Consider the following 23,692-nt stretch of genomic DNA (forward strand, 5'->3'; position numbering starts at 1 on the left):
TAAATAATAGTTCAAACGGGATTCGATCTCAGAGTCTTTCACGAAATGTCGTCTGACCACTTTCCAGTACATATACTATTCGATGACGTGGACACTGACATCAGTCCTCCGAGAAAAATTAAAGACTACAAGAAAGCCGACTGGAGAGGCTTTCAGACGTATTTAGTCGATAATTTGCCTGCAGCCGATGCTGCCAACTTCGAAACGAAAGATAACATCGAATCAGCAGTCACTGAACTTACAGTTAAAATTCAAACTGCAATTAACTCGTGCATCCCAGAAAAGGTGGTTAGATTTAAGCAAGATGAACTGCCGGTGTATATTAGGGATTTAATTTCTCAGAAAAATAGATTTAGGCGCGAATATACTCGACGTAGGCAGCGCGACATTAAAGCGAGAATTAATGAATTACAGAAAATAATTTCCGATGAAATAACTCTTTGGAGGAACAGCCAATGGGAGACGAAAGTCTCTCAGCTACAGGTGCAAGATGGTAGCACCTGGAGTATGACAAAGCGATTCCTTCATAAGATAGATAAAATACCTCCGCTACAAACTCGCACTGGGTTCGCTTTTACACCGACAGACAAGGCACAAGCCTTCGCGAATACCCTTGAATTAGCCTTTCAACCTAATATCGAACCCTGTGACCCACAATTTAATGCCGGAATATACAGAGACCTTACAATTAAACTTAATCAGCCTTTAACTTCAAAACCTTACTTAACTCAATCTCAGGAAGTTAAACAGGCTATCAGGCGTATGAAACCACGTAAGGCACCGGGAAACGATGGCATTCAGGCAGTAGTCCTTAAGAAACTGCCCGACGAAATTTTGGAATACCTAGCTCAATTAATAAATGGAATACTTAAACTACAGTATTTTCCATTGCAGTGGAAAGAAGCGAATGTGATAGTCTTTCACAAATCCGGAAAAGATAAGACACTACCCCAAAATTATAGGCCCATTAGTCTGCTGAGTACATTGTCAAAAGTAGCCGAATGCATAATTCTGCAGCGACTAAATGCTCACATTAAAGAAAATAACGTACTGCCGGACGAACAATTTGGTTTTCGCAGCGCGCATTCAACAACGCATCAACTGGTCCGTATGACAGAACATATAATAACTGCGTTCAATCAGAATAGCTATAATCTCGCAGCGTTTTTGGACATAGAAAAAGCCTTTGATAGAGTACTTCATGAAGGCTTAATTTATAAATTATATAAAACTGGCTTCCCCGATTGTTATATTAAATTACTGGCCTCGTATTTAGAAAATCGATCGTTTAGAGTCACGACAGAAGGAGCACAGTCCGATTTAAAAATAATTAAAGCAGGAGTCCCACAAGGCAGCATTTTGGGGCCGGTTTTATTCAATATTTATATCCATGATATGCCTAAGCCCGCACACCGATCAGTTCAGTTTGGCTGCTACGCGGACGATACGGTGTTGTTTAGGAGATCTAGTATTCTAGAACTCGCAGCAGACAGATTGCAAACCGCGTTAAATTCAATAGAACAGTGGTGCACAAAATGGCGAATTAAGGTAAACCCTACTAAATCAGAAGCTATAGTTTTTACGCGTAAACATCTCCCGCCACTCGAAGATAGACCACGACTAACACTTTTCAATGAACAAATTCCCCACAAAAATGTTGTTAAATATTTAGGCGTGCACATGGATAGGAAACTACTATGGCGCGATCACATAGAGGCGAAAAGAAAAACAGCTTTCACTAGGCTCATGGCCCTCTACCCCGTCATGAGCAGACGTTTAGGTAGCTCTGTTAAAAACGGAATAATAATTTATAACGCACTAATAAAACCAATAATCACGTATGCAGCGCCGGTGTGGGCAACAGCAGCGGAATCTCACTTAATCAAGCTGCAGAGAATTCAGAATAAGAGTATTCGTATTGCGACAGATGCGCCTGTGTATTGCCCCGTAAGGGCTATGCACAGAGAGCTCAAACTCGAACTTTTAAAACATTATTATTTCCGAACTGCGCAAAAATTCTATGATAAATTTGCCATAAGCAGAAACCCATATATTTCATCACTGGGCGAACAAGATCCAGAGTTGCATGGAAAATATAAAATGCCAAATTCAATCTTGGCTCACAGACCTCCGTAGTGTGCTGTGGCTGGCTGAGCGACCGGCCAATCAGTCTCCCGCGAGTTGAAACTTAAATTATAGACATTAATGAAATAATTAGCTAATTCAAAATGGTCCGAAGCACGCAGGTGTAGGTTTGACTCCCGGGAGTTCACTGCCTGTGCTGTTAGGGCTGACTCCCTATGTCCGATGGGCATGGCCCGCCTGGCAGGCTTCACCTCCAGTGCCGGTTGTGTTTCTGAAATACATGGGATTTTGAGTTACAAGCTTGCAACAAATACCAAAGTGCGAATAGGTCTTGACTTAATTCACCTGTAACTTTATACACCGACAGTTCCTCTATATTTAACTAGTAGTATAGTAGTAGATATTAGAGATTTGTAAATTAGTAATAAGTCCTAGATACTAAGTAATAGTCATAAAAAATATATATATATTTCGAAATTAATAATTTAAAAAACTAAAAAAAAATAATAAAATTAAAATAATAAAAAATAATACTTATAGTTATTACTGTAGTTTTATCTTAAGCACTGCACGTCCATCCATGAGTTGGGTGTTTGCATATTTCGTAACGAAATGCCTAGTTTGTAAGTCATTTATCTGTTTTCTGTCTTAGTTTCTTAGTTTTTTAGGTGCTGACTGGCGGCGGAGTGAGTGGTCAGTGCAACCACTCACCACCAGGGGCGCTTGCGTCCCTGGTCACTAAATCCAGTACTGGAAAATTAGTAAAGCGGACCACGAGTCCAAGTGCCCAACCCCCGCATGGTAGACTCTTTTCTACTCTGTCCAACACTTCATCCAGACCATCCTCTGTCTCCTGTAAATTCCTACACGTAATGCATGCCAATTTGCATCCCGCATGAATGTGCCCAGGGTTTTCCCTGTGTCTATGCAGGTTTTACCTGGGCCCAACCTATCTCTAGTTATAGTCTAGATTTAAGAGTGAGGGGAGTTAGTCATGGCGCCAATCGCTGCCATGGCTGGCCAATCCCCTCCTAGCACATGATGCATGCGACCCTCTCCCTGCATGGCTAATCCCAGCATGACTAGGCGTATAGGCTTCGGCCTGAGACGCACCTAGGTCCCTCCCTAACCCGGACCCCTCCAAAATACACTTAGTTTTAGTTAGGTTAGGAAAAAAAAATCGGAACAACCAACGATGACGTACTTCCGCCGGCGGGTATCCAGACTGTTCCTCGGTCGGGCCCCGGCGGACTATATAAACCGGCCCAGCCAACGCTTCTGCAGGCAGTCTCCGACTGGCCCAGCAGCATGAACCTGCAGTGACTACCATCTACACCACCGGCCTCCTCCGTCACGCTGCCCGACGACGTGCCGACCGCTTCAGGAAGAAAACGGTAAGAGACGCCGTCAGAATCTAAGTCCGTGAGGGACTCTGAAAAATTTTCAACCCAGTAGAAATATTACAAGTCCACGAGGGACTTAGAATAAATTGAAATCGAATTAGTTTGGACTTAGAATTTTCGCAGAGTGAGGAAACAGAAAATTTGCCTCGTCTGTAGAATTAAGGGAACTGTCTCGTGAAGGTTACGGGATAAGTAAATGTTTGACTGGTGTTGAAAGTAAAACGGCAGTGGGGCAGTGTGGCAAGAGACGGAGGAGAGGTCGAGTACGGCATAACGTAAAGTGTACCAACTTGCAATACGTTGAGGCTTACCGTAACGTAACCAACGTAGTTTTACGTAACGGATTCGACTGAACTGTTATAAGTTCCCGGACTACACGATCAATGTAACGAGCACTCCTGTGTGAACTCCAGTACGCAGCTACATCGTAGAACGACTGACGAGGCGAGTAAGGATAAAGACTGCTCGCCGCAATATTGGCGGGGCACCACGGCATACCGCTGTCAGTAATCAGGAGACTTTTGAATACGACTCGCTGACTACAAGTGTGTGTAAGAACGTAAACATTTTAAGTGTCATAAATTTGGTATTGAGACTTACACCAGAAACACTGTTTAAGAACTTTAAAGAATCAGACCATGATGAGAGAGAATGTATTTCATGTTTAATCGATATTTCTTTATTATCTGGGTAAACTAGTTACAGATAATATTTAACTGTACTAAGTATAAGTGATTTCATGTCAGTTCTCCCTAATTATTTTCTTTTAACTTTCTTATTCTCTAATTGTAATTTGATATGTTTGGCAAATGTTAAATTCATGTTAGTACAGTTATTTATTGTAATATTGAATGTGCCAAAAAACCAAATGATTTGATGTTCATATTTTCTGCTAATATAATTTGCTATTTTCTTTATAATAAGGCGTTAATTTAATGTGTGTGAAATATATATATATATGATCCAATATTGTTAATTATATTTTCCTTTTCACAGAAATCGTGGGCACTTGCTGTAATCGTCAAAATAAGAAATCATAACGGTGCCATATATGAAAATGCGTGTATTTATGGATGTGATGTTGTTATTCCAAGTTTTGTTAATAAAAGCACTTTTGTTTCTCGAACTTTAGGACCACTTTCTGAGATTCTCCCCTTGTCCTCCCGCCCTTCCGGACTGGAGGTAACATTTGAAAGAATTAAATTATCTAATTTATTTACTTGCTCATTTGTAGGTGATAGTAAATCCCTTTCTTGAAACTAATTTGGTGTCTTATTAGTTAGTTAATAATATCGGAATATTACTTTTTAATCAATTCCTCCACTGTTTTCACTAAAAAACATAGCTCATTAAGATTGATCTTGACATAAACGGCTTGAAATTCACGATTACCTACTTGGAGCAAGTCTCCAGGAAATTGCTAATCGCGGTCTAAAGATAAGCGGACGGCACGTTCCACGGAAACTCTCGAACTATTTGGGAAGCAGGTCTCTCGCGGTCTCTCTTCGTCATGTTCGTTAGTTCGAAACAAACGAAGTGTTTTGGCAGTTAGCGTACTGCGTTCTACAGTCGATCTTCGTCGAGACATGATTACTTCGTGTGAACCCAAAAATATTACAAAACATAAATCGGATAAAATTCACTCAAACAAAAGTAGTTTCACTATTACAAATTTTAATCTGAAAATAAGTAGACCTATATACCTAATGACAACACATAAAAAAATACGATCTCCACTTCCTAATAGAAAAAAATTATGCATACAACAATTGTAACCAACATCGACACTCAACACCTAATTGAATAAAATATTGCATACAACAGTGGTAACCAACAGCGAACATTAAAATGTATGTGTAATACTCAAAGATAGACAGAGCGCGATGAGTCCACTCGCTTCTAAAGTCAGTTTGCTGTAAGGAAACGCGCGCTTTACCGCTCCGCTGAAAATTAAACTATTTGTCCCAATCGACCTATTCAACAATCATCGCCATAGCTGATCATAATCCGCTTAGCTGGGCTTGTATTCTATGTTTGTAGTTGCGATAACCGCCGTTGAAGTGTTAGTGATAGAAAAAATGTAATGGCTTGGTGGCCGTAGGGAAATTACACTCACAAATTGTATGTAGGCTATACAATACGAATTTTACTGACTTCAATTACAGTTATTGAGAATTTTTTTAATCATATATTTAACAAAATAAAAAATAGCCTATAGCACTCCTGGACAATGTAGCTTCATACTTGTGAAATAATTGTTAGAGTTGGATCAGTAGTTTCAGAGATTGCCCCTAACATTCAAACATAAAAACTTAAAAAGATACCTTTCCTTAAAATAAAAATAAAACAAGAGGTCTCGCCATAAAAACGTAAAAAGTTACGTAACAGTAAAATTAAAACAGACAAAAGGTGAAAAAAAAAGAATGGAAAATAATATAAAAATATATGAAAAAGTGAAAAATTAGAATTAGAAGTAAGATAAGAAACTTTAAAAATAATGCATGCCAAGCTATCACTCAAAGAAAAAAAGTTACAATATAAACTTAAAACTTAATACAATTACAATATTATTAAGTTATAAATAAACAAAGATAACAAATCAATGTTTTTAAGGAATTACCTGCACCACAGTCTTTACTCCAGGCATCACGCCAGTAGGCAGAGTTGTTGGTGGCCATAGAAAAATGCCACTCACAGGTTGTATGTCTGGTGGCCACAGAGAAATGCCACTCACAGTTTGTATGTCTGGTGGCCATAGAGAAATGCCACTCACGAGTTGTATGTCTGGTGGCCACAGAGAAATGCCACTCACAGGTTGTATGTCTGGTGGCCACAGAGAAATGCCACTCACAGGTTGTATTTCTGGTGGCCACAGAGAAATGCCACTCACAGGTTGTACATATGTCTGGTGGCCATAGAGAAATGCCACTCACGAGTTGTATGTCTGGTGGCCACAGAGAAATGCCACTCACAGGTTGTATGTCTGGTGGCCACAGAGAAATGCCACTCACAGGTTGTACATATGTCTGGTGGCCATAGAGAAATGCCACTCACAGTTTGTATGTCTGGTGGCCATAGAGAAATGCCACTCACGAGTTGTATGTCTGGTGGCCACAGAGAAATGCCACTCACAGGTTGTATGTCTGGTGGCCACAGAGAAATGCCACTCACAGGTTGTATTTCTGGTGGCCACAGAGAAATGCCACTCACAGGTTGTACATATGTCTGGTGGCCATAGAGAAATGCCACTCACGAGTTGTATGTCTGGTGGCCACAGAGAAATGCCACTCACAGGTTGTATGTCTGGTGGCCACAGAGAAATGCCACTCACAGGTTGTATGTCTGGTGGCCACAGAGAAATGCCACTCACGAGTTGTATGTCTGGTGGCCACAGAGAAATGCCACTCACAGGTTGTACATATGTCTGGTGGCCATAGAGAAATGCCACTCACGAGTTGTATGTCTGGTGGCCACAGAGAAATGCCACTCACAGGTTGTATTTCTGGTGGCCACAGAGAAATGCCACTCACAGGTTGTACATATGTCTGGTGGCCATAGAGAAATGCCACTCACGAGTTGTATGTCTGGTGGCCACAGAGAAATGCCACTCACAGGTTGTATGTCTGGTGGCCACAGAGAAATGCCACTCACAGGTTGTATGTCTGGTGGCCACAGAGAAATGCCACTCACAGGTTGTATTTCTGGTGGCCATAGAGAAATGCCACTCACGAGTTGTATGTCTGGTGGCCATAGAGAAATGCCACTCACAGGTTGTATGTTTACCAGACGGCAATAATGAATTTTAAAAGAATTACACAAAACCTTAATGAATTATATAAACCTTCCTCATGAATCACACTGTCCATTGGTGAAAACCGTATTAAAATCCGTTCGGTAGTTTTCGAGTTTATCGCGTTCAGACATACAGACGCGGTGGGGAGACTTGCATTGATAGCAGAAAAAACATTAACTCAAAAGAACACAAATCCTTGCAGCATTTTCCATCCGAATGTCCACGCGTTGTCAGCCATTCCTTATAATGAATAACGTAATTAATTGAATATTGAAAATAATCGTTCGTTTTAGTGGAATATGTGAAACGAAAATTTTATTTTCACAGAATTCGTTATGAAAATTGGTGGAACATTTACAGGTTTTCTTGCTTCTATTGTTTCCCTATAGCAAACTCTTTTAACTTACCACGAATTATTTGCATTTTTTTTGTTTCCTCTCATTTTTTGGACATAAACGTGCCGAGAGCCGTGTCGGCTGTCTCAACTTGCAGATGAATGACACATCCCGGCAGTCTTTATGCGGATTGCATTTATTCATTTCCATGCTGATAGTTTCAACATTTTTTTTAATGTATTGCTTTTTTAAAACGATCGACCAAGAAAAAGAAGACACTTATCGTTCAATAATGCTAACAAAAAGATTTGGTTTTTCAACGAGTTAAATTTACCTTCCCATATTTTTCCAAAGTATTCTTTTACAATCGTACCATTTAGAAGTAGATATTAGAAGTGCAAATAAATGAAACAATGTAAAACAACTAAAAGATATTAATTATTTTTGTGTATCAAAATTATATAACTAACAAAAACATATAAAAAATTTACTTAACTTTACAAGACCGGAAAAAATTTATAAAAACCGAAAATGTTTGACTAAAAAATATTATTTGATAACAGTTCTCTTAACATAAGTTACAGAATAACTTTCATTTAAGTGTTATTCCATTGAATGATTGGTTAGAAATAAAATGTAGCTTATGTAAATTGTATTTCTTAAAATGCCTATGTGGTCACGCTTAGCAAAGTAAAAGTAGAATTCGGGTAAAAATATATAATGATGGTGGTTAAAAAATATATTATATAGACATTTTATTCATTAATCCTGCAAAAAATTGTAACAGAAATACCTTTTATGTTGGGTCGCAAGAAATGGATTTTTTTTTAATAAAATGAGAGCTTCTTTTGTGAATGTTAAGGAGGTAGTATTCTACATTATTTTACGTCTGAAATTTCGTGTCTTTGCACATGATTTTAGGATATCACCAATAAATCAAATAATTAAGTTTTTCCAAAACAATACAAACCTAAGTTTTTTGAAGACTAGTAACGTTTTTTTTTAAGACCAAGGATAGTTACGAATGGTAAATTCAGAATTGCATAAATTGTTATTTCAAGTTTTTATTAATGCTAGAACTGACATAAAAAATTTTAAATTCATCAAAACCATTTATTAAGGACGTGCTTAGTAGAAAAAGCCTTTTATAAACAGTTAAACCTAGTAATATTTAAATTAATGTAATATCTTGTGCAAAAAACGAAATATTGGTGGCAAAATAATTGAGGATACTACCGCTTTAAGAAAAATATTTTTCTGATTCCAACAAAACATACTTCATGGTTATTTTCCACAGAATTTTCGGAATGAGTTTCTGCATAGAAGTGAACCGCCAGGAGTCAAGTAAGTCTCCGAAACACTTCTGTGTGGACTTTTGCTCGTCGACTATGTTTACAATAAAAGCCGGCCTTGCAAAACCAACGACATTTTTTTGACTTGACAACGTCTAATAAATCGATGAACGCCGGCTGCACGCACGAAAAAGTGTCCCGTTACGCACATTGTTCCGTTACGCTGTGTCCCGTTACGCACATTGTAAAGCTTGCGCCGCATTTATCTCTCTTACACTCGACTGTTTATAAAGTGAAGTGAAAATTTAATGTGGTTTTCAATGCTTATTTCAACAACAATTTCGGCAACAGAGGTTAATTATTCTTGCATTTTAAAAATATGATTACAGTTGATACTATTAAGATTAATAATTGGGGCATTATTTAATGGATACACTGTATTAACAAAAAATATTTTGAAAACCATGAACACCGTCAAAACATCGAAAATAAACTAATTACGAAACACAAAGACATAAAGTGATCCGACAAATACCACCTCTCTCCCCTTTCCATTCCCGTTTTTCAAGCAGAATACACCGTGGCCCCTGGAGTTGTCACGGCCCTAATCTCCACCACCGAGGTCAGAGCTGCCAGACCTCCCACACACTCGTTGCTGAGAAAGGCCAAAGTCTATTAACTTTTCAAAAAAAAATTGTGAGAATCACTTAAATTGCCAAAATATATCTGGCACATAAATCGCCTCCGTCCAATGCGTGTGTAGGTATTCAACATAGTTGTTACAAACAGCAGTGTTTCTTTTAATTAATAATAAAGGCGAACGGTGTCAGGAAAAGGTAGAAATTAACAAAATAGTGTAAGTATTTTTGTCTTGCCAAAAAAAGGTAGGGCTAATACGGTTAAAATAAAAATGATTCAATTTTATTCATAAAGTATGCAATCATTTCATCAATGTTTTGTTATGACGTTGTCACGTTAAACTATCGTCCGTAAACCGACTTTACAGACAACCAAATTTTTTTTTACTGTGAATGTACATGGGTCACCTCACGAACCAACAAATTACCTTCTCACGTTGCTGCTACACTGGTAGAAATACCAGTAGATTTACGGACTTTTTAACGATGAATTTAACTCAAACAAAACAAGAGTTATTTGCAAATTTAAATAACCGATTCTTCATAGAAACTACGACGTACTTCGACTTACGAGTTGGAATTTTCGTTCTAAACAAAGATAAACACACACGTTGACAAAACAAGAGTGTTTTTATTGTAGACTTAACCAGGTTTTTTAATGTTGTGTTAATATACCAAGAATATGTTGTTACGATTTATAATGTGTGGAGAACTGGGTTCGTAAGGGATAGCCCAATTAGGTTTTATTACAGTTTTATTAATTACTAATGTTCTCTCTTCGATGCATGAGTTCTGCCATAAGCGCAGTACTTGTGTCGGTAAGCTCTGTTCCCAGATGTACACCATAGAGCACAAATTGTAAGACGCAGCTTTGAAATTTAATGGAAATTTAAAAATAATTACTTGAAACATTGTATTTTGTAAAGTAAAATTTGGAATGAGAATTTCGGAAATACACTTTCCTGTTGTATTTCATCAGGAGCATCAACTGATTGTATTCAATTTTTATTTATAAAGAGTTTTAATTAAAATTTGAAAATGCAAACTTGGTTTCAAATGTTTTTGTCAACAATTATATTTTCATATAATACATTTTCTTGGACATACGCCATGCAGTTTTGCACTATTTATCATGGAAAAAGTTCAAGAACGCAAAAAAAAAAAAATGCACCGAGAACAAGCTAAAATCAGGTAGCTATGGCAAACAGATAAACCCAACGGTGAACCTAAACAGGTATTACGGACAACACGACATAAAACACACGAACACATTCAAACTTAAATGTCAGACAGCACAAGAATCCTGTTGACGTTATTTAGTTATGAAGAAAAATAAAAACACCACAGACGAACACAGTGGCCTAACAACGACGAGACATGTTCAACAATAACAGTAGGCCTACCTACATGTCGACAGTCATCAAAACCCGGACAACGCAGCAAATATACGAACACGACGATATATTCTGAACAACATGATGATGACAACACCGCCGAACATACTAGGTTTCCTATGACAAAACATTTGCAACGAGTTCGTCTGTAATATCATTTTTGACGTGACAATTTCTAATAAATCGATGAACGCTGGCGGCATGCACGAAAAAGTGTCCCGTTACGCACATTGTTCCGTTACACTGTGTCCCGTTACGCTCATTGTACGATTGCGCCGCATCTATCTCTCTTCCACTCGATTGGCCTATACGTACGAGGAGAAGAAAGTCAGCGGCAGCACACAACTTACATCTACACGTGAACTGTTTCGTCGACTGTTTATAAAGTGAAGTGAAAAGTTAATGTGATTTTCATTGCATATTACAGCAAAAATTTCGGCACTAAAGGTTAATTATTCTTGCATTTTAAAAATCTGATTACTAGTATAATTTCAAGTATTTATTCTTTTATTATTAAAATTAAAATGATTAAATTTTATTCATAAAAGTATGCAATCATTTCATCAATGTTTTGTTATGACGTTGTCACGTTAAACTATCGTCCGTAAACCGACTTTACAGACAACCAATTTTTTAAAATAAACATTTTTTTTCATGACTTAATTCCTTCCACGGAATTCTTGTGCTGTCTGACATAAGTTTGCATGTGTACGTCTGTGCTATGTCTTTGTGTTGTCCGTAATGCCTGTTTAGGTTCATCGTTGGGTCCATCTGTTCGACTTCAGCTGATGTGGCTTGTTTTCTGTGGGTTTATGTTTTCATTTTTATTTTTTATTTTACATTTATAAATATTTTTTCCCATGAAAACAGTGCGAAACTCAATGTTTTATCTCCAAGAAATTGTATTAAAACAAAATTCATCATTGCATGAATTATTTAAAGAAAGTAATTAAATTTATTATTGAATTTTTTTTGTTCTATTAAGCATTGTACATAATTTTGTACAAAGCATTGTTATAGAATTGACAAACTGTTACAAATGGTTTCTTCCGTAAAAAAAAAAATGGCTGTTTTAATTTTTTCGTCAGAATGACTACAACTGTAATAATAATGTCAATATACAATTATTTATAGACTTAGAAAAATCGACAAAGAGTAAATTTGAAAATATTAAAACTTATTCAAATCAAAGATGTTATAAGCCTACAAAGTAATATATTTTAATATTAACAAGTAGCGTAGCATGGATCTAGCAGCAGTGGTCACCGTCTACCTTGTACTGCAATGTAAGCGTGGGACAGACTATAGTATAGTTATTCACACGGGTCAGTGTGACACACAATAGCAACGGCGCCATATACGACGTTCGGCAGCGCACGCTTAACCTCTGGTTTCAATTGATAAAGTTCGACAGTGAGTATTAGTCCGGTCAAAATAGACATAAAAATAGTGATCAAATAACAAAAATTCCGACAGAGCTGAATTTTGGTAGAGACCTTGGGCACACCAGTAGAAATAAAGTGCCAATAGTCCCCATGGATCCCATGTGTGCTAAAAAAAAGTTATTCAAGGTTAAATGTTCATTTTTTTCTCAAAAACGGTAAGTTTTATCAAAAATATAGCCCAGGCAAAAATTGTAGATTAAAAAATTATCTACAAAAATGGTCCTATTTCCTGTTTTTCTTAATAATCACCATTCCTAAGATATCTCCATTCTAAAAGTTGAAGTTAGATTCTACATGATATGCACACATGGGATTTATGGGGACTTTTGGCACTTTATTTCTACTGGTGTGTCCAAGGTCTCTACCGAAATTCAGCTCTGTCGGAATTTTTGTTATTTGAAATGTCTATTTTGCCCGGACTATAAGAAATGTAGGTATATTTCACGTCGGGTGTGGAGGAATGTGGAAGACGCAATGCTGTCGAGTCGCCCGTGGGTGGTGTTCCGCCATGCCGAGGCGTGTTGTCTGGAGGGCATTAGCACGCTGTTCACACCCCTATGCCCCGGCGGGAGGGGGGGAGACGGGCGCGCGCCCTTGCCACCTCGTGGCTGTGCGCCTCTTCTCCCACACCGCCTCTAGCGCCTCCACGCCACTGGCCACAGGCAGGCCATCTTGTTTACGAAGTCTCGTGTGTCAAAGCCTCGTCATCAAAGTTTCTGACTTGAATACGTCTGAGCCGGCAGCCCGACGTAATGACATGGATTCTGAAGTGCCCGCCGCGGGACTGCTAATTTCCCCTCCTCTAGATCCGATTTTCCTTCCTCGCCCCTCCTGAGTTGGACCTGTCCACGCTGCGCATGCGCCGACGTCATGTCGAGGCTATATCAAGACGTCAATTTTGTTAACTCGTTCTTCTTCGGCGTACTTTTGAATTGATATGTTGTAGACCAACCTGGTCGCTAGTGCAGGCGGGTGCGTGGGCAGCACTCAGCGTCTTTAAAATTGCTTCCACAGTGCGAGGCAATAAAAAAAACCGAATGATAACAAACTCGGGGGATACAGTTTGGTGTTGCAGCTACGTATCTGGCATCTCCATCCAAAAATTTAATTACACCACCGGATAGCTAAAGGATCAAATGATTCGTCACGCTAAGTGAGGACTGTGACGCATCACGCGCGGTGGAGGGGGAAGTGTCGCCATCTTGAGGTCATTTTGCTGCGTTTCGAGATTTCCATTTAGTATAACTTTTGACTCGGAGAAGCTACGAAGTTTGTTTGGGTTTCACTCGTCAGCTCTCGTCAAAATCTATCGATCGCACGTATAAAACATTAGTGTAAAATAGTTACAGTGAATATATATGGTGTTAAAATAATAAAAGAAACATCGCTAAAAGTATACCTACCCGATTACGAGTCAGATTACACTACACCAATTATGATAGTCGGAGACTTTAATGTTAATGTCTCACACGACCGCTCATTGCCCGGCTACATGCTCAGCGAGTTCAACTTGTCTAACATCGAAACTTCTCCAACAACTTTAGGTAATAGCTATATTGATTGAACGTTTACTTTAAATCTCGATGTATCCTGTATGCAATTTGTGTCGTACTTTTCGCATCACAGACCTATAATTAATAATTATATCACGGTAATTATTTGCTTACTTGATTTCATTCCTGAACCCGAAGAACGGAAGTGTTTGCTATCATAAACGAAACATGGAAACCCGAAGGACTTCTCAGTGTTAAAACATGATTATTACATACATACAATAGCGTATTTTATATTTAGTATAGAAAATATTACCTGTTACGTACACGTATTAACGTACAACACACGGCCGTGTCTATGACACAGCCACCCCCCATTTTTCCCCCCATATTTTTGTTTTAATTATTAATTTTGAATTATTTATCCCAATTTTCGGCATGGCAAGGTTAAAATCATGTCTCCCAGTCATTCTGTACCTCGCTGCAACCAAATTTTTACTAAAAGGCTCTAGTCTGTAAGCGCTTCAAGGAAATAACTTATCGTGTCAAGTGGGCGACTAAAACATTCGTGGTTAACCACACGTGTTCACAAGTGTTTACTTCAACAAGTAGCCAAAGCTAAACACGTTGACACGTTAAACCAAAGAATTGGCACAGAATCTTTATTGCAAGCGGTAACAATATATTTGACTAGTTTTAAAAGACTAGTGCTGTATTTTCATTGTTGAGAGTTATTAGTTAAGGGCACCGCCTACCCGGGCACACACACGGTGTGCAGAGCTTCAGAAAAAAACAACGCGATTTTAAAACCACTCAAGATATTCGAGTCAGGTCTGTTTACGAAAAGTATTTAAGAGTTAGCTGAGGGCCGAAAAGTACTTTTGATTTTGGATTAGTCTAAGTTTTTAAACTGTATTTTTAGAAGAGTTAAAATGGTTAAAATGCATGTTTTCAGAGCAATTTTTAGGCATAAAACAGCCAGTACAAAGTCTTGAAAGCACTTAACGGGGCTTGCATTACACTTTTATCTTCATTTCTCCGCAATATAATGTTACGGTCACCGCTCAGATCTCACAGTTGTCCTGTGACGACGAGAAGACTGCGCGCCAGTCCAGAGGAGACACCGTGCTAGAAGCACCAGCGAGCGTCGCGCTTATCATCCCGCCTCACTAACACACACACACACACACATGACGAGGCGGGACCCTTAAGAGTCAGTCTCTTGTGAACCATTATCCTAATTCATTTGCGCATCGTAGACACTAGGGGGTCTTATTGACTTCGTGCAACAATTTGTTAGTTAATATGGTTTTTTTCTTCAGAAAGCAAATTTTTTTACGTTATAAACCATTACGTATTTGTTGTATAAGCTAAAAAAAATTAAAAAATAACCAAGGGATAGGTAATTTAAGTAATTAAATTTTTAACTAAATATTTATTATTTTGTTAATAATATCCACATTTTTAAAACTATTTATGATGGTGATGAATATTAAAATAGGACACAAATTGGCGAGAATTCCTAAATGGAGTAAAAACATTTCTTTCAAAAGTCGTAAAAACTAAATTAAATAAATAATTTGTTAAATAATTTGTAAAAGCTAATACTCTCGACAACCATAGTATTTTACGTTTCATAAAAAAATGGGATACCTTCTCCAGTAATTTTCAGAAAGTGTAATTATAAGTGACATATGTACAACGATATTTAACCTCCGGGCACAACAAATTATTACTCTATAAAACCAAAACATATTAAAACCCATTTTATTTTCTTTTATCTCTTCATAGACATCTTTCTGCGAGGTTTGTAATAACATTGTTAATTGAATTTTTTTTTTTTGGACGACAAATAAATCCCAGCAGCTCTTGAAATTTTTAAGTAGATTTCAAAGAAAATCAGGCAATTTGTATGTAGTTTTTCGTTTCATGGGCTATAGACCCAAAATCATCGTCAACTCAAAAGTTTATATCATGCATATAAAACAATTTCGTGAACACAATAACTGCCGCCATTTTTCACAATCCAGTTCCAAACATAGTACGCTTAAAACTATAAGTGTAAATCTCGGTGGTGCTCGTTAATGAGCAATATCCGACCAAACTGGTATAAATGGAGACGGTTTTTTTTTAAACCAGAAAAAGCGCTGTAACTCCCATAATATAAAAATATCACATCCGTTTGAACGTACTATAACTGGTATGAGGAATACCAAAATCGTTTTCGCTGAATAAGTTTTTGATACGACGAACCATACCTGCAATGATCTGAAGAAACAAAGGTTGAAGGAATAGAAGAATCATAACCCCCATCGTAGGCACACTAACCAATTTGTTCAGATTGTTTGTAAATATAAAAAATTTTATCCACATTTTTTGTCTAACAATTAATGATTAGACGAACCATTTCTGAAAGGGGTTAAAATGAGGGGTATAATTTTAATATTATAATATTTAATATTATAATAATCTTAATAGGTATACTATAAAATCCGTTGAAAACTTTTTTTATCTTATAATTTTTATCTAAAACTTTGGTCTCAATTAATTTTAGATAACACGAACTATAGTCAGAATGGAAAAAATAAAGGGGAAATAAATAAAAAAAAATATAATTTCAATCCGTTCTGCTTTATTGTAAAACCTTATTTTATTATTTAAAACATTCGTCTGATTTTTTTTACTACCAACCATTACTGCAAGCTGTGGGATAAAACAGAGGTAGAATGACAAAAAAATTAATAATTCTTTTAGTAGGCACACTATCAAATCCTTTCGAATTGTTTGTAAACTTTATAACTGTTTTCAAAACTTTTGTCTCAAATAACTTTAATATAATCAACCATTGCTGTAAGGCGATGATAAGGGAGTTAAGATACAAAACTTAGGTAGTAGGCAAAAGGTTAAAAAAACTGGGGTTAAAATAAATAAAACTTCCATAGAATATATTTTATCGAATTAATGTTTTTATTATTTACATTTTTAAATAGGTGTGGAAATAGCAATGGTACAACGACAAAGAGTCATTCCTATATGTAGTAGATATACGATCAAATCCATTATAATTTGTTGTAATATTCCTTAACTTTATCTAAAACATGTGGCTGAAACAATTTTTGAGGAAACGAACTATTACCGTAAACACAGGGGATAAATAAAAAAAAACTTCCTAAGTATCAAATTTGTCGAAATGTGTTTATAATCATCTATATAAGTATTACCTTAAAACATTTTTTCCAAAAAAAAATTTATACGACCACGTATTAGTACAAGGGATGAAAAATATTGTTTGAAGGTCAAAAATAATTGCATAACTATCTTAGTAGGCATAATATGAAATTCCTTAAGACATGCAATGCTATAGAGCATCCCACTCTTAGATTGCAGTATGGAAGAAAATGGGCGCATTCTCTCTCTCTCTAACACACGCCGATTGCCGTTAGCACTGTCCTTGTTTCTTCGTGCGTTGTTGCCAAATATCAAACGAAATTTAAAATTTTAATTTTTGGACCAAGCTTTTTTTCATATTGTATAGAATCAAAATACGCATCAGGCAATGCTTATTTTGAATACTTAACAATATTTTAAGTGTCCGAAAAAATTAAAAAACATAACTTATTCGCTGCGAACTGTTTTGAAGTATTCCGATATGTTTCACATCAAAAAAAAACCTACATGTGTATTTTATTCAGATTTTTTTTATTAGTAAATTAATGCCTTAGGACGCCACCGAACAAATGTTAAGACAAAAACTGTACAGGTTTCACTTAAATAATTTTTTTAATATATTGAAATGCATTTTCTCACAAACTGACACATCAAAAAGTTGACCCGCGGAAAATTTTTTTTCTATTAAAGATAGATGGGGGACGAAAGCGAGAAAAATGTTCACAATGAATTGAATTAGTTTTTAAAAGCAGCGTCATCTCAATTGCTTCTACAGTTTCCGTGGAAATAGCTGTTAAAGATGTGTCTTATCAGTACAAGAGCGCGCGCTGCCGTCGTAAGAGGAAACAGGGCCGTGTGTTTAGATAAGTGGGGTTCTGTCCTACAAGCAATTTAAAATACATGGCTTCCTTAGTCAACAAAAAATATTATAATCGATTCTTGAACATAATATTTAAAATGTATGAAATAAATACGAAGGAATTTAATAGCGATCATGGTACAAAATTTTGAATTATTTTTCTATCCTTCTCACCAAGCATCTTATCAAACATTGTTTTAGACAAAGTTTTGGAAAATAATTATGATATTATTACAAACAATTTAAACAGATTTGATAATGTGTCTACTAAGGCAGTTACGTTTTTTTGTCCGGTGAAAATTTTACTTCGAACCCATGCAGTTATGGCTGGTCGTATCAAAAATGTATTTAGAAAACATTTTTCGGCATTAGGTAATCCGAGTTATCATACGTTAAAACGGATTCGATATTATTCATATTATGGGAGTTGTTGCGATTTTTCTGTTTTTCAAAAAATCTTCCCCATTTCGAACCAATTGTTCGGATTTTTCCCATAACTTACTCGACCGAGAATTTCCATTACCGTATTTTATTTACCATTTTGGACATGACTTGTCCAAAAATACGGCATTTATCGGGCCCATGAAAATGTGATATATATATATAAATTATTATATAGGTATATATATGGGATTTTTAGAACAGAAAAGAAAACTTTAAGAAAATTTCGTCTACAATAGGTAGTTTTTATTTGAAATTTACATAACAGTGGCATTATTACAAATTTATATGTGTAATAGTATAAAATATTATAAATTACGATATGATTTCTTAAAATGCTTCTTGTTCTATCCAAATTACAAAGACACGCATCTCCTGAAATTCGTAATGTGTTAGAGATTTGGCAACAGCGCGCGCCATAAGCCGTGTACTGCAATCTAAGAGTGGGACGGGCTATAGATGTATTGTGTTAAAAACGCTGAAATTATTTTCGCTGCATGGATAATGAGAAAATGTTTAATCGATCTTTTTTTCATAATTGACGAACATATAAGATGTTATGTATATTCTGTTCTCAAAATGTTCAAGGAGTTTATATAAGTTTCCAATACATTTCTAACGAAATAGGTACTTTTAAATCTACCTACGCCTGAAAGATGTGCAGAAAGGGATATTTTTTTTACGTTTTAGCATAATGAGCATGATTGTAGAAAATCACCTTAGAGGCCGTCTTATAGTAAACGAACGAGAATACCGATGAATTTTAACTCCTTTCTCGTAAAGTGATAATGACCACCATACATATTTAAAGAAATTTCATTTGCAATTTTTTTAATGTGAATTTTAAAACCTCATAAATTATGTTACTTTTAACTACTACAGTGCAGTTGGTAAAACAATTCAACATCTAAAGCTCGTGAGTGTAAGTCACAACGAGTTTAAAAACGATTTGTTGCATAAAACTAGAAATATTTACAATTTAGATAAATGTAAGGACTTCAAATATAAAATGAAATGCATGTAAATGCATTAAGTAAATGTAATCAAGTCGTATACCGTTTTTAATTAATCGTTTGTGCATGGCGTTTATCGTAAAACACTTTTATATATAGGATACCACTCCAATCTCTAAAAGTGTGGTTTTCTCAAAGACCTTAGAACGCAATTATAAGGATTAAGAAAAAAATTATTTTTTTTTTTTAAATTATGAAATGATATTGTAAAATTTTTTTAAAAAAGTACATGACATTAGCTATAGCATACAAGTGGTTAGTTTGAAACACTAAACGACATGATTACATTCTCTCAGTAGTAGTATGTAATAGGGGCTACTGGCACAGGCTTCTGGCTGTGGAGCCGGGATCCGAGCCACCATCTTGGATTCTGACGTCACGGCGGCATCTTGGATGGGTGTGACCTTTATCTTTGACCTTGACCTTGACCTTTGTCCTTCAAATTAGCCAAAATTAGCCAAAATTAGCCCAAAATTCCTCAAAATTCGACAAATTTTCTTATTATTTTGGAAAAGAATTCCGCCAAAAATTCTCAAAAAATTCCACAATTCAAAAATTAGGATTTCGAAAAACCTCAAAAGTAATTTTGCCTTAGAAACCACGAAAAATCCTAAAAACGGCTTAAGCATCCATGTCTACAGCCTCCGATAAGCAATTTTTAGGAATAAGGATATCATGATCGCCATTTTGAATTATGACGTCACCGTTTCAATTTCCGTTACGCCCGCTAGCTTTAACGTTTTTACTTATTATCCGATTTAAATGAAAAAAATTTAAAATTTATATAATATTAAATTAATAAAATTTTAATAAAAAATATTTAAAAACATACACTTACGGCACGGAGCTCGGAGTCCTCGGTTCGAACCCGACGAGAGCAAAAAAAATAAAAATGGCGACCGATCCTTCCCTCACAGCGGCTGCAGGCAGACTGACCCCCACCACTTTTTACCATGCATAGCCTATATATCAACAGGTAGTATGACGTCATATCCGCCATCTTGAAATTTGGACGCCATCTTGAAAATCTGTATTCATTATCCGATTTTAATGAAAAAAGTACAAATTCACCAAAAAAATTTACTTATTAGAATACTGATTGATTAGATCGATTCCCGTCCTTGGTTCGAAACTGGTAAGAGCAAAAAAAAAACAACAGATCCTTTCCTCAAAAAAAACCAACTACAGACTGACCTACCACCACCAATAACAAGGTATATACCATCAGCTGGTATGACGCCATGTCCGCCATCTTGTCTTCGTCCGCTGGAGACCACCATCTTGTTTTCGTCTGCTAGAGTGTGCTGTCGACATGCTAGTATAATTTTCTGTTCGCCATACCTTTAACCTCGACTGTTGGCATTGAACTTTGACATTGACCATGAACTTTGACCTTAACCTTGAACTTAGACCTTGGCCTTGAACTTTGACCTTGGACTTTGACCTTGAACTTGAAATTTGACCCAGACCTTGAACTTTGACTTTGACCTTGAAATTTGACCTTGACCTTGATATTTGATTTTGACCTTGACGACCATCATGGATCCGACATTTTATGTTCAGTACATGCTACCAGGAGCTACCACCTGCTTGTGGTCATTACCAACATCTTGTTTTTGTCTGCTGGAGGACACCATCTTGTGTGTGTACTCGTCTTACCATCATGATAGTTTTATTCTAACCTGCAGTAATCATTTATTATTACTGAGGTGCCCGCCACCTTGAAATTTGGGCGCCATCTTGAAATAATGTAATTATTTAGCTATAAATGCGGAAATAATTCCAAAATTCACCGAAAAAATCAATTATTAATTTACAAATTGATTAGATCAGTTCCTGTCCTTGGTTCGATTCTTGTCCAGTGACAGTTGTAACTAAATATTAAATAAATTTTAGATTCTGTTTTCCATTACCTTTCGCGGAGTTTATTAATCATTCACTCAACTAAAAACAACTCAAGTCAATATACCTGACCAACCAATAAAATACAGTACCGATTAGCCTAACATGTAAGTATAATTTTTCGATAATATGAATAACCTATAAGCCGTTCATGTACAAAGCCATCCATACATATAGACCAAGTGTCTCCGGACCATGAGACCGGCTCATAAACAATATCAGACCTATAGGCTAGTCATTTCCGGACCGTATGACCTTCTTCGTCGTTAGCTAATTATATTCAATAATACCATCGTGACATTTTTATACTTACTAAAGAACCAAGTTACCTTGAAAAATATTTTATTAACACCAAGAGGTTTTGAACTAGTAAATATTCAGTCACTACATATTTTTCTGCGCGCAATCAACAAAAAGGAAGCACCATCAACGAAAAGGCAGCTCATTTTGAACGCACCGTCAATAAAAAGGAAGCACATTCTACAAAACGAAAGCTCATTTAACGAAAAGGAGGTACATTCTCACTTACATTCAACTCGGTAGGATGCGATCGTCAATGTTAAGTTAGGATATAATGTCTCCATCAGTCTATGAATCTATCAGTTTGTAGTTCCATAAGTCATTGGCTCCAATATTCATTGGCTCCAATAGTCATTGGCTCCATAAGTCATTGGCTCCAATATTCATTAGCTCCAATAGTCATTGGCTCCATCAGTCATTGGCTCAAATATTCATTAGCTCCAATAGTCATTGGCTCCATCAGTCATTGGCTCCAATATTCAAAGGCTCCAATAGTCATTGGCTCCATCAGTCATTGACTCCAACAGTCTTTTGACTCCAAAAGTTATTGGCACCTACAGTCATTGGCTCCAACTGCCTTTCGTTTCAACAGCTCCAATGATATTTGGCTATAATGCGACGAGTCTAAGAGACTATGAGGCTACAAGGCTACGAGTCTAAAAGTATCTAGATGGTTACGAGTTATACATGGCTGCGAGACTGCATGGCTAAAAGACCGCGTGGCTACGAAACTACATGTCTATGAAGCTACAAGGATACAAGTCTACTAGGCTCCAAATGCTCCAACAACTCCAACAGCTCCAAATGCTCCACATGCTCCAACAGCTCCAAAAAGCTCCAAAAGGCTCCAAAAGCTCAAAATTCTCCATCAGCTCCATCAGCTCCAAAAGGCTCCAAAAGGCTCCAATTGCTCCAACAGCTCCAAATGCGCTCCAACCGCTCCAAAATGCTCCAAAAAGGCTCCAAATGCTTCAAATGCTCCAATGCTCCAACAGCTCCAAAAAGCTCCAAATTCTCCAAAAGGCTCCAAATGCTCCATCAGCTCGAACCGCTATAAATGCTTCATCTTCATTTGGCTCCAACTGATTTCAATTAGGCTACTTTTTATCGAACTTTACATGATTATTTGCATGTCTTTATTAGTATACATTTTGGCTGACAGTGGTGTCGTTTTTTACACCTTTAAGATATAAGTTTTATTTAGAAATAAGATTTCGATAAATGGTAGATACCATCTTGAAAAAAAATATTAAATTTTCTTTATGTTTATACACTTAAATTTAATTTAAACCATCATTTTATGTAGCCAGCTTCCCTCAGTTCTTTGAGTATGAAGGATATTTCTTTGATGTTCGAATAGTTTCCTGCACAAAGCGAACCATGTAGTAGTCTTAGCCTCTCAACCAATATGTTAGGATCTTCCCATGAGGTATAATCAATCTCTTCTGCCTCAATCTTCCTTGCACGGTGTCTTCCGTTTTATCGTCAACCACAAGGTCGCTTTCGTCATCGAGCCAGCGATTATCACAACTTGATCAAGTTAATTTATTTTATTATGTCGTTTCCATCGTTTTAGTCTCAAGCCACCATCACAGTCTTCGATCTTGCCTGCTTTAGCTGCTTCAGCACAGTCTCCGATCACATCACAAGCTTCAGAGTCACTGTAGCAATCACCATAGAAGGCATCGTCTTTACCCAGATTACCGTAAGAATTCGATATCGATGATGTCGAAGTTTCTTCAACGTCTTCATGCTTCCTTTTTAGGAGTCCATCATTTTTACAAAGTATGGTGGCTCTACTGAATATTGGCTTGATTGTATTCTCACTTTTCACGGTGTTACTTCCATTAGTTTCAGTATTCACGAAGCCATCGGTATCCTTCAATTTATGTTCTTCGTCACGTTCAGGACAAGGAAAATTATTGTCGTAATGCAGATCACTCTTCTTTAGTCTAGTGGATCCATCGATGTCCTCTATGACGTAAGTAGGCTTGGCCTTTTCATGTTCTACCATGTCTTTTTAAGCTGTCAATTCGTGTTAAAACCTGTTACACCGATTACAGCTTAACATTTTGGGTAGTGGGTTTTTAACACATTCATTCTTCTCATGCCGTTTAGCATTCTTGCTCAA

This window comes from Bacillus rossius, chromosome 12 (genome assembly GCF_032445375.1).
Source record: "Bacillus rossius redtenbacheri isolate Brsri chromosome 12, Brsri_v3, whole genome shotgun sequence".
Taxonomy (NCBI): domain Eukaryota; kingdom Metazoa; phylum Arthropoda; class Insecta; order Phasmatodea; family Bacillidae; genus Bacillus; species Bacillus rossius.